Source organism: Myotis brandtii, unplaced genomic scaffold (genome assembly GCF_000412655.1).
Source record: "Myotis brandtii unplaced genomic scaffold, ASM41265v1 scaffold540, whole genome shotgun sequence".
NCBI classification, from domain to species: Eukaryota; Metazoa; Chordata; class Mammalia; order Chiroptera; family Vespertilionidae; genus Myotis; species Myotis brandtii.
In genome coordinates this window covers 1,751,599-1,764,392 of record NW_005369990.1, presented here as the reverse complement: position 1 = coordinate 1,764,392, position 12,794 = coordinate 1,751,599, and positions in this window count along the sequence as shown.

Below are 12,794 nucleotides of genomic sequence, written 5' to 3'. Positions count from 1 at the left end.
GGCTCTCCAAACCCGGCACCACCTCTGGACCCGAAGGAGCGGCAGGGGGGTTGGGGCAGTCAAAAGGGGGGCCGGGAGATGGTCTGGGCTCCCGTGGGCAGGCTCAGGAGTATAGAGACCTTGTCCCCTTGACCTTCTGGGGCTCCAGCCAAAGGAGGCTGTCCCAGGAAATAAAGCCCGGCTAGTAAGACATGTCAGAGCAGCTCTGACCTTCACAGACACCGCCTATGAGATGTGCTTTCAAAGGCCGGGGCAGATGCCTGTCCAACCCACGCTGAACCTGATGCCAGGGGCTGCGTGTCATCCTGAAATGCCGCCTGCATGCAGCCCAGGAAAGCTGGAAAGCACTTACCTTCATGGTAAGGCAGCCAGGAAGGGTGAGCACCCCATTGAGGAAGAGAAGGACAGACAGTCTCAGTGACTTCCCTGACGGAATCTGGATGAAAAAGAAGGTGCCTGGGGTAGGACTCTCTGTGGTTCCCACTACCCTGGATCACACTGCTCCTCTTCCTTGAAAGATTCTAGCGCCTCTCACTCAAGAGAGAGGTTGAGAGACTTACCGAAGGGCCCGGGTGATGTGATGGACAAGGCTATGGAACACCAATGTCCCGTTTTCTCAAATGCTAAACATATTTTTCTATGTTAACTGAGTACATGGACCAAACCATCAGGATTTTTTTAAAAAAAATATGTTTTTATTGATTTCAGAGAGGAGGGGAGAGGGAGATAGAAACATCAATGATGAGAGAGAATCATTGATCTGCTGCCTCCTGCATGCATGTGCCCTTGGTCAGAATCAAACCCGGGACCCTTCAGTCCCCAGCCAACGCTCTATCCATTGAGCCAAACCAGCCAGGGCAAACCATCAGGATTTTTTAAAAAATCATACATATACTTTAAACTCTGAGGTTCTGTGAAAAAATATACTGAAAGAGCAAAGCCTCTCTGATCGATTTTGTCAGTGATAACCCCACCAACCTGGCCAGAGAACGCCTCTGACATTTTGCCAGGAAGCCAGTGAAAAACAACTCTCCATTTTATCAGCCCCCATGACTTTTCAGCCACTCATGCTTCCCCTCCGGTGTACTACGTGACGGAGATAAGCATTCTCTTTTCCTCTCCCAGAATAAATTCTTCTTCATCCAAGACAAACAGGTGAGCGGCTTACTTCCAGAGCTGCCTCTTTCTTGAAAGACCCAACATTCTGTGGGCACACTGGCCAGTTCCCACCTGCTCTCCAAGCTCTGCTCGGCATCCCCTCCCCCGCTTCCCCTGCTCCTGTCTGCCCTCTCCTGCAGCAGGTATCATCCTCGTTGCTGCCTCTGTGTCTGTCTCCCTGACAAGTGTCAGACTAGATGCTCCACAAAGCACATGAAACTGAACTTAGCCACAAAACCGATGTCTCTAAACACAAGTGCCTTAAGTACCACCGAGCACCTCTGCTTTTCCATCGGGCTCCAGGCCTCTCATCAGATTAAAAAAGATAGTAGCATGAGGGAAGGAAATACCAGCCCCTCCCCCGCAAATGTGCCACTGATCAGCTTGGCTCAGATGGTAGGACAGAAGACTCACAGGTCACACACACACACACACACACACACACACACACACACACACCAATGTCTCCAGACCTCTTTCTGGAGACAAGTAACACTTTTAGTTCTGCGGGTCTCGCAGAGATGCTGAGACAGACAGACACTGTGCTGACCGCCCACATCTCAACGAGGAGGAGGGATTCTCCTGCCTTTCTAATTGTCCAGTCAGGCAAGGAGGTGACCAGAACAGGGAATGTTTTCCCCCATTTTCCAGATGAGGAAACGAAGTTTGCTTCCTAGGTTACGAAGCTAAAAAATGACAAAGCCTCAACTCAAACCCAGATTTTCTGTCTCCCAACGAATACCCTCTCCTCTAAACCAGACGGCCTGAACTGGGATGCAGGTGAATGCAGGTGACACCCAACTACCAGGACGTAACCTTTATGCTGGTGTTGTCTAAGCAAAAGTGAGCTCACATGGAGGGACAATCTTTTTTGTTTTAATATATTTTTATTGATTTCAGAGAAGAAGGGAGAGGGAGAAACTTCAATGATGAGAGAGAATCATCGATCAGCTGCCTTCTACCCAATTCCCTACCCACCCCGCACTGGGGATTGAGCGGGCAACCTGGACATGTGCCCTGACTGGGAATCGAACTGTGACTTTCTGGTTCATAAGTTGATGCTCAACCACTGAGCCATGCCCGGCCAGGCTGGAGAGACAGTCTTTATAGGAAACCCCAACAAATTTCTCTAGGGGCGTCTGTGCTTCTTTGGGGGAACCCACTCCATGGCCTCTGGCCCTTGCCATGTCTGGGATACCACCATATATAACCCCACCCCTCTGCCTCACTCAGACATATGTCATAAGACCAGTAGTCAACTTCATATTACCACCAAACTACCCAGAGAATCCCTGGACCAAACACATGGATCTACAAGAACTTTTCTGGCAGGAATCCTTTGCCTGAGAGGAGCTTTGATTCCTTTTGCAAGTTAAAAACCTCCAACGTCTGCCCCTTCTGTGCCATGCTGGGGAAAAGGTGGACTGTCCAAGTCTCCCAGTCAGGCAAGATGGGCGCTAGGCAAGAGGGAAAAGGAGATGGAACTATTTTAAGAATGTGCCTTCAATCTAAGCAGTCCTCCGGGCCTTTGCCCTTTGCTGGGGAACAGCTGTTTATGGTCTCTGTGTTCATGGGGGGTGGGGGCGGGGGGCGGAGGAGCACCTCTGTTAGGTGCAGGTGCTGCTGCTGAAATAGAGCGTCTCGGAGAGCCCAGTTACAGCCATGGCCATTCGGGCAGAACGCAACTTGAATGGATGAAGAAAGAAATCAGGCATGTGGGACCTGTGGGAGTAGCAGTCCCGGGAGGAGAATCAGCTGTTCTAAAGATGAAGATTTCTCAGGGAGGAAGCAGATTGTCAATGATAGCCCAGGAAGAGAGGAGGCTGCACTCACCCCGTGAAAAACGCTCCTTGGACAAAAATAAAGGCTTCAGGGCCACAGGGAAAGAGACCTCCACTCCTCATGCCTCCCTTCACTCAGAGCTTCCAGAGGCTCTTAGTCCTTGACTCAAACTCACTAAAATCAAGAGGCCAATAGACAAATGAGAAAGGGGTGTGAGCAGGCATTCAAAAAAGAAGCAACACCAATGGTCAATATCTGAAAAGTGTTTAACCCCATGAATTAATAATCCAGGATACCACCTAAACATTGAAATGCCCTGTTCTTTATTTACCCTACACCGTGCCAGGCACTCTAGGTTCGTTTCAAACACCATCCAATTGAATTCCCACAATAATCCTGTGAAGCAGTTTTGTTATTTTAATTATCCAAGGACAAAGCTGAGGCGTGAGCAGCTACCCAGGTACTGAGACCATTGGAGCTAAGATTCGCATTCAGTTAATGAGCTGCTCTTAGCCATGGTACAACACAGCCTCTCTTACAAGTTAAAGCAAATTTTTTTTATTATTATTAAAGAAAGATCTTCAGCCCTAGCTGGTTTGACTCAGTGGATAGAGCATTGGCTTGCAGACAAAAGGGTCCTGGGTTCGATTCCGGTCAACAGCATATACCTTGGTTGCAGGCTCCTCCTTGGCCAAGGCTTTGGTCAGGGGCTGGCGCAGGAGGCAACCAATCAATATGTTTCTCTCACATCAATGTTTCTCTCTATCTTTCCCTCTCTCTTCCACTCTCCCTAAAAATCAATGGAAAAATATCCTTGGGCGAGAATTAATAAAACAAAACAAAAAGGAAGGAAGATCTTCAGTGTTGATAAGAGTGTGATGAGAACAGGACATACCCTTCGCAGAAGTTGTGGGAGCTGCACAGCAGGTTTTCTTGGTCTAAAACAAATCATTATTATGATTGATGTAGTCTTAAAAATAAAAAATTATCTGGGGGAAAAAAGGTGAGAAATCACTATACTCCTACTACCTTGATGCTAGATTCATGTCTACCTATTTTGCATATTTTAACATGATTGACAAAAGCAAGTTCTATGGTGGTAAAGAGTCTAGGCTCCAAGTCAAGGAATCCCAGCTCTGCCCCTGACTGTGTAACCTTGGATGAATACTTTCTCTCTGTGCTTCAGCTGCTTCATTTGTAAACTAGGCATAGTAATGCACCCTATACATCATGGATCTGTCAGGAGGATTAAATAAGGTGATAATACATGCATGTCACTTAGAACAGAGGGTCTATGTTAATCAATAGTAAATATATGCACTATTAATATAATATAATGTATTCATATATGAATTCAGTTTTGTACTTAAAATTCTATCACATAACCATTTTATTTATTTATTTATTTATTTTTTAAAAATATATTTTATTGATTTTTTACAGAGAGGAAGGGAGAGAGATAGAGAGTTAGAAACATCGATCAGCTGCCTCCTGCACATCTCCCACTGGGGATGTGCCCGCAACCAAGGTACATGCCCTTGACCGGAATCGAACCTGGGACCTTTCAGTCCGCAGGCCGACGCTCTATCCACTGAGCCAAACCGGTTTCGGCACACATAACCATTTTAAAATAAGGTTATACTTGCTTTATACTGATTAATGTGAATGGCTATACAAGATTTTACTGTCTCAGGCCTTATTTTCCAAATCCACTATCTCCTGGAGATCATTCCACCTCATTTTAACTCTCCCTTCAATACCACCAGATCAGCCAGCCTGACTGGGCAAGTCCTCAGGGATGTCCCAGTTCTGGGTGGCTGGAACTCAGCTGCCACAAGTGAATGGTTAAGAGCATGAGCACTGAGGTGAGACAGACCAGGTTCAAATCCTGGCTAGGTGACCTTGAGCAAATTCCCTTATTCAAGAAGAACCCAGCTCAGTCCATGGTTTAAGGATCCCATGAGGCAAGGTATGTAAAATGCTTGTGTCAATGCTCAGTATTAATAAATACCCAATAAATCTTGGGTATGATTAAATTTTTAAACCCATAGTGTTTTAAGTAAGGAAAGGGCCAGGATCAGGTTTGTTTTATTTATCATCCTATTCATAACAGTTGGCATAGTAGAACTCAACAAAAATGCGTTGAATAAATGAATAAATAAATAAATTAATGTATGTATCATAGAGACTATCAAAGCAGGAAAGAATATTTTTAAAACACATTTATTTAGATGTATTCTACATACATACAATTTACCCATATAAATTGTACGATTCAATAGTTGTTGTACAGTCAGAGTTGTGTAAACATTTCCACAACCTAATTTTTTAAATTGTGGTAAAATATACATAACATAAAAGTTATCATTTTAACCACTTGTAATGTAAAATTCAATGGCATTAAATTTATTCACAATCATTACCACTATACTGTATATATACAAAACTTTTTCATCATCTCCAACATAAATTCTGTAACCCATTAAACAATAAATCTTGCAATCTGGGACCCCTCGGGGAATGTCAGACTGCTGGTTTCGGCCCAATCCCTGCAGGCCAGGCCAAGGGACCCTACCTGTGTACAAATCCATGCACCGGGCCTCTAGTATGCATATAAGATCTTTGGTTAATTTCATCCCAGCCTCCCCCATCTCTCTTCCCCCTGAGACTCTTCCGTCTGTTCCATGTTTCCATGCCTGTGTATTGAGCGTCTGCCCCCTGGTGGTCAGTGTGCATCATAGCGAACAGACGAACAGTCGCTTAGGCTTTTAAATATATATAGATATGTATGTAGCACATTTTGTTTATCCATTCATCTATCAGTTGACACTTGGTTTTCTTCCATCTTTTTGGCTATTGTGAATAATGCTGCTATGAACATTGGTGTACAAAAATCTGTTCAAGTTCCTCCTTTCATTTATTCTGGATATATACCGAGGAGTGAAATGGCTGGGTAATATGGTTATTCTATGTTTAACTTTTTGAGGAAACACCATTTCTTTTCCAAAGCAGCTACCTCATTTTACATCCCCACCAGCAACACATGAGTGTTCCAATTTCCTCATATCTTAACCAATATTTTTTTCTATTAAAAAATTAGTATAGCCATTGTGGTAAATGTAGTTGGAGTGAAGTGTTATTTCATTGAAGTTTTGATTTGCATTTCCCTAAGGACTAATGATTATTGAGCAACTTTTCATATGTTTATTGGCCATTTGATATCTTCTTTGGAGAAATATCTATTCAAGTCTTTTGCCCATTTTTGAAATGGGATGTTTGTTTTTTATGTTGTTGATTTGTAAGAGTTCTTTATATATACTGAATATCAACCCTTTATTGGATATGTGATTTGCAGATATTTTCTCCCATTATGTAGGGTGTCTTTTGGCTTTCTTGATAGTATGCTTTGATATGCACAAAAGTTATTAATTTTGATCAACTCCAATTGATCTATATTTTCTTTTGTTGCCTGTGCTTTGGTATCACATTCATGAAAACGTTGCCAAATTTAATATCATAAAGATTTTCCTTCATGTTTTCTTCTAAGAGTTTTATAGTTTCAGCTCTTAAGTTTAGGATGTTGACTTATTTTGAGGTCCTATTTTTATATGGTTTAAGATAAAGCTCCAGCTTCATTCTTTTGCACATGAACAGTCAGTTTATCCAGCACCATTTGTTGAAAAAAACCATAATCTAATTTCAAGACATTTTCATCATCCCCAAAAGAAATCCCATACGTGGAATTTCCTTTTTATAAAAGGAACTAGGAACATACTAAGTAAGTTTTTGAGAGTTAATAAACCTTGTCTTTCACAGACAAAAGTTAGCTCATTATAAGAGTTTACTGAGATCATTAATTCTCTGTTCTACAAAGACATGTGACCTCCATCCATCATTAAACAACTCTGCAAAACTCCTGTGTATGCACGAAGGCCAAGAGCTGGAATTCCCGCAGTTCTCAGGAAGGGTGAATTGTTATTAGTGCAGAAGACATTTGTTATGATTTTTAAAATATATTTTTTAATTGATTTTTTACAGAGAGGAAGGGAGAGGGATAGAGAGTTAGAAGCATTGATGAGAGAGAAACATCGATCAGCTGCCTCCTGCAACACCTCCTATTGGGGATGTGCCCGCAACCAAGGTATATGCCTTTGGCCGGAATCGAACCTGGGACCTTTCAGTCCGCAGGCCGACGCTCTATCCACTGAGCCAAACCGGTTAGGGCTGTTATGATTTTTTTTGGCTACCCAGCACCTTGTGAGCACCCTTCCTATACTTGGTTGATTTCCTTTCTTAGGAGTCCCACCTCTCCAGGGTTGAAACGAGAATTTACAGCACCAGCCTTCTTTACAGCTAGGACTCAGTCATGGACCTGAGCTCAGCAGGCAGAGGCACCCAGGCCAGACCCCAAATGGAAAGAAAGCACACTGAAAAAGGAAGGGCTACCGGCGATGCTAGGGAGGGTGGTGGAATGACTTGACATCCTTGAATTAATTCCTCTTCTAGAATTGATCCTGTAGTTTGCAACTATGACCCTTACCTGCTACAATGAAGCATGAGAGTTTTTAACTGCTTCTATTCTATTAATTTATATTACTTGTAGGATTACTTTTCAGAGTTTCTGTTGATTGTTTTGGCTATTTTTCTCTTCCCTTTTCACCCTTTGTTACCACCATATTTTTTTCCCACTGGAAAGTGGGAATGAGTAGCCTTGGTGGGCCAAGGTCTTTTGCTTGGCAGAAATGGGCCATAGTCTAAATAGTTTGGGAACCACAACTTGGAGAGTAAACCCAGGAATTCAGCATCAACTCCTCCCTCCCGGGTCACCTTGGTGAAAGCATCTCAAGGGTAGGCACAGACACACCCTCCGCAGTGGGATGCTTCTGCCCCCACCCTGTTTGGGCAGCGTTCCTCCCAGCTTCATTGTCTCTGGTCAGACTCCAGCAGAAGCCTTCCCAGGCATCACCTGGCTTCAGAGCACGGGTTGCAGGTGCAGATACTTTAGGGCTTGTGTGGGCTGCGGCATCTGCCTTTTGGGTTTGGAGGAAGATTTTTCTTGGCAGGGTCTCCACATTCAGGAAAGTCAGTTAAACCAAACTGAGCTTGATAAGCAATCTCCTGACACCTAGGTGAAGCCCATGGTGTTTCCAGATTTTTCAAGTTGGAAGACCTTTTATTACTATTGTATATGGCCCCACCTGGCCCTTTAGCAAGCCCAGGCTAAAGAGAAGTGGGCGTTTGTGATGTGGGTCACACAAGGCTGATGAGCACCCAGCCTCCGCAGCCGGAGGAAGGCTGGAGCATCATCAGAGATAAACCAGACAGAGGCAATGAGAGAAGAAGGGCTCTAGAAACTTCTATCAACTTCAACTTTCCTTCTAAGGAGATGGGGTTTGTTGCCAATGTACCGCCTGGCAATACAAAGGAAGGTCACATACAATTCTGGTTTGTGGCTCATTTTGTTTTAATGTGGGTAAAGTCACTCAGAAAATGTGTTTCAGAAACTCACATCCCATATTTGCATCACCCTATAGCAGCTCAAAGGTGTCACAAAATGGTTGGGCACTAGAAGCACAGCAAAGGCAGGCTTTTATCAGGTAACTGTGAATAAACACATAAGCTCAGAACTTTTCTTCCAGCCAGATTAGGGGGCTTTTTCAAGTCAAGGCACCTCTTTCATGCTGCTGAGTATCTTGAGGGCACCAGACCAGGGCCTTGCAGGTGGCCAGTGCTCAAGGAGGCCTGCTGATTCTCTACTGCTGGGAGCAGAGAAAGATAAAACAGAACCTTGCGCCCTGACCGGTTTGGCTCAGTGGATAGAGCATCGGCCTAGGGACTACTCTCTATCCCTCTCCCTTCCTCTCTGTAAAAAAAAAAAAAATCAATAAAATATATTTAAAAAACAAAAACAAAAACAAAAAAACACAGAACCTTGGGCACCATCTTCATTTACGAATGGGGAAACGGAGGCTCAGTGAGTTGCCCGTACCCTACAGCAGGGTCAAGGTCAGATCCTGCATTCTAGACTCCTGCCCCTGTGCCTCCCTTTACACACCTCATACGGATGGCCCTGCTGTGCAGTGTGGCCCTGGAGGACACCGAACTGGTGGTTTCTTTCAGAACAAACAGTGTGGCTGGTGTCCCCAGTTTAAACGTGGAGCAATGACACTGTTGTGGTCAAGAGAGCCAGAGAGCTATGCATACTTCCGTTGGTGACCTTCGCTGCAGCCTCTGGTTACAGGGAAGGACGATGCACCACAATAGGAACAGTCACCAACATCAACGAAGCACTTACTCTGTGCTGAGTCCTTTACTCATCCTCACTCTGAGCTGGGACAGCACTGTCACTCTGCCCTGTAAGTGCAGCACAGATGGCCTCCTGGTGGCCCAGCCTCAGCTCAGTGTTGCGTTCAAAGAAACAGCATTAGGTAGGAAAAAACTGAACTGGAGGCAATCCAAACCTCCACTGCAGTCTCTAGAGAGAACATCAAAGGGGAAGTGCATGCTTAGCACAAAGCAAAAGTCTTAATTCTCTTCTCTCCTATCTCTGCTATTCTCAGTATCTATTTCCAGCAACACAACTGCTCCAGTAGCAGAGCACCCTGCTCCTCAACATCCCATCTACCCAACTCTTTACTCGCTCACCTTCCTCACCTCCGGCATCTACTCGCCCATCCTCTCTTTGTCATCAAGAATCCCAATATTGGCTTCATGTGCCCGATGCTTTCTCAAGACTTGATGACCCCCATCTGCATAGTAATGGAAGGGCAACAGCCAAGCAAACGATGCCAGAAACTTTCTTAAAAGGAAATGACTTGAAGGCTCCACAGGCAAATACGCTCACGTGTTTACGGTTTTTATTCCCAGCCACACCCATTCTGCAGATAAGAAAACTGAGGCATAATAACAATAGTGAATAATTATGTTGTAATAATAATAATAAAACAATCAGACACTGTCCAATATTGTACAAATGATACCTTACTTAATTTCACAATGACCATATTAGGCAGGTGATTATAGCCTTTTCACAGATGACAGGTTTAGGGCACAAAGCTAGTCAATGGCAGGGCTGAAATTCTAATTGGAATGTATCTGACTCTAGAGACCCAGCTCTTAACCACAATATTCTCTTTCAGGTTCTACTTCTGTTGTCTATGAAGTTGCCAGTAGAGTTTAACTGGAAAGAGAAGGGCTAGAAGGGATTAATGGGGGGAAAGGACATATGTAATACTTTCAACAATAGATTTAATTAAAAAAAAATAAATAGAAAGAAAAGGAACCAGATAGCAAGGTTTAGTGTTAAATTCCATCACCAGCCATGCTCATTAAACACCGGATGATTATGAACATATAAACAACATTTCCTGAGCGTGCAGTAGGTCTATAAATAAGATAAATTTATTTTAAAGGATTAGACTGAGAAATGCAGCGACTTTCTAATTAGCTTAAAATTCTTTAATCGATACAACACAATTGCTTTTCAAATAATCTTTGAAGGTTCCAAGGAGTCTTGAGGCATTTACTTACTATTTAACCAGATAGCGCAGTCAAGTTACACAGATATCCATTTTAGAGAAAATGCTCTTTGCAGATCCAGCACTCTGTCAAAATTTCCATTAGAAAGATATATTTTCAGGCCAGATACAAGGGTTTTAGGTTACAAATTAATTTCGTTTCTCTGTTGTTCACGAGGGCAGGGTGGGGGAGGGGGGCTGGAGAGGCTGATTCAAGGATCCACGGGGAGATGTACCTCCCTGCCAAGGCGGCAGTTTCTCCCAAAGCAGAGGAGGATGCTGCTGCCAGTGACTCCAATTAGCAAATCTGGGTTGAACTCGGGTCCCCCTTTCATCTAATGGCTCCGCTCTGGCAAATATAAACCGTGGGCCAAGACTTGAACCAGGCGTTTGCCTGGATCTCACTCACACCCAATACACCTACGCTCCGGACCCCATGAAGTGAAAGCAATAGGCTCTCATGGAACAAGCAGTGGCTACAGAATCAGAAGCTCTTGGGCAGGAATCTGTGTTTTTACAAGCCCCCCAGGTGTTTTTTATGCGCAGTAAAGTTTGAGAAGTTCTGCTCTCAACTACTTTCAAAAACACTTTGTAAACTATAGTTCGGTGCTTCTTAAACTGTAATGCATCTGCATCTGCTGAAGATCTCCTTAAAATGCAGACGCTGATTCCGTAGGTGTGGGGAGGGGCTGAGAATGTGCATTTCCAACCCGGAGATGCTGCTGCTGCTGGCCCAGCACCGAGGAGCCGGGCGTGTGATTGGGGTGTCTGTGGGGTTGGGAAGGAGTCCAACAGACCTCGGCACACTTCCTAGCTCCCATGCTTGCAAGCTGTGTGACCTTGGCCACGTCTCTCTACCTCCTTGAGCCAGATTCCTCCGCTATGAGAGGGTGTAAAATAGGACTATGCACTTTGAGATGGCAACAGGCCTGTACTTAACACAGCACTTGGCATGTAAGAAATACTCACACAGAAGCTGTGGTTGCCATTGTTTCTTCGGGAAGAATGAAACAACCAAGTGCTCAATAATCGCTCGTTGTTTTATTAGTTATTGAGAATTGCCATATGGTGAGACAGGCATTGTGCCAAGTAGCACACTATTATCAATTCCTCCTCCCAATGACTGTATATGTGAGGTCAGTTATTATCTGTTCTGTCTTGTAGATTAAGAAACCAAAGCCCAGAGAGGTTTAGTAACTTGCTCCAAGTCACAAAGTCAGTGGAAGGCAGAGCTAAGGTTGAATTCGGGTCTCCTTGCCCAAACTTCCAATCACCCAGACTGAGGCATGGTCTGTCTTGAAGACCTGAGTGGAGGGAAGGAGGTGGGAGGAGGTACAGTTCAGGACCAGGTTGTAGAGGTGGAGGTCAGGCAGGGCCAGACAATGGCCTGAAGGTGGAAAGGCTGGGCTGCCGAGGGACATCAGGCACAAGAGAAGGAGTGGGGCCAGGTTCCACAGGGATTGGGACACCCGTTGATCAGAATATAGAGCCTAAAGGGGACGGGGACTGTCACCCTAGCGCCTTGCACCCTGCTGAGCCAGAGCAGTGCTCCTTAAAGATACAGTAGGTATACGAATAACGATGGATTCATAGATTCATTACTATTTCGAAGGCAGCAACTGATTTGGAATTGGTGGCCAGGATGTGTTGAAGTGGGGAAGAGATTTTCACATCTGGCCTCTTTTCTTTAAAAAGGGAGCAGTTCAAAACAGAAGAACAACAGGAATATTTCCCTTGGAGCTCAGCCAGTGCGCACAATGCCTCCTTTTCTTCCCAGGGAAGGAGGCGTTGGGGTGCAGCCCCTTGGTGGGTGTGTGCAGCCCGGAGCCTGCCTGACGTACTTACCCACTTGTGCTGAGGAGCACAAAGCCCCCCAACTGCCAAGCCAAACACAAATGCCTCCTTCACCGCAGGCCTGTGCAGCGTGTGGTTCAGCTGCCGCGGCTTCTGAAAGGCCCCCCTCCAGGGCCAAAGTGAGGCTCCTGTGGCTGGGTCCCCCAACTACCATTTGGAGACAAAAGGAGGCACTCGCAATCATCCAGTCACCCTCACAGGCCACGAGGCACGAAGTTAAACATCTCAGCAGCTTGAAGGGAACAAGGGGAGACTTTCTGGTAAAAAAATTAGCCTCTACAGATGGTGTTCAATCAGCCATTCATCAGAAATTATTGTTCAGGCACAGGGCCTGGGTCTGTGGATTTATGGATGAATAAGCCAGAAATAAAAATGCTTTAAAGAAATCAAGGTCCAGCCCTAACCAGTTTGGCTCAGTGGATAGAGCGTCGGCCTGCGGACTGAAGGGTCCCAGGTTCGATTCCGGTCAAGGGCATGTACCTT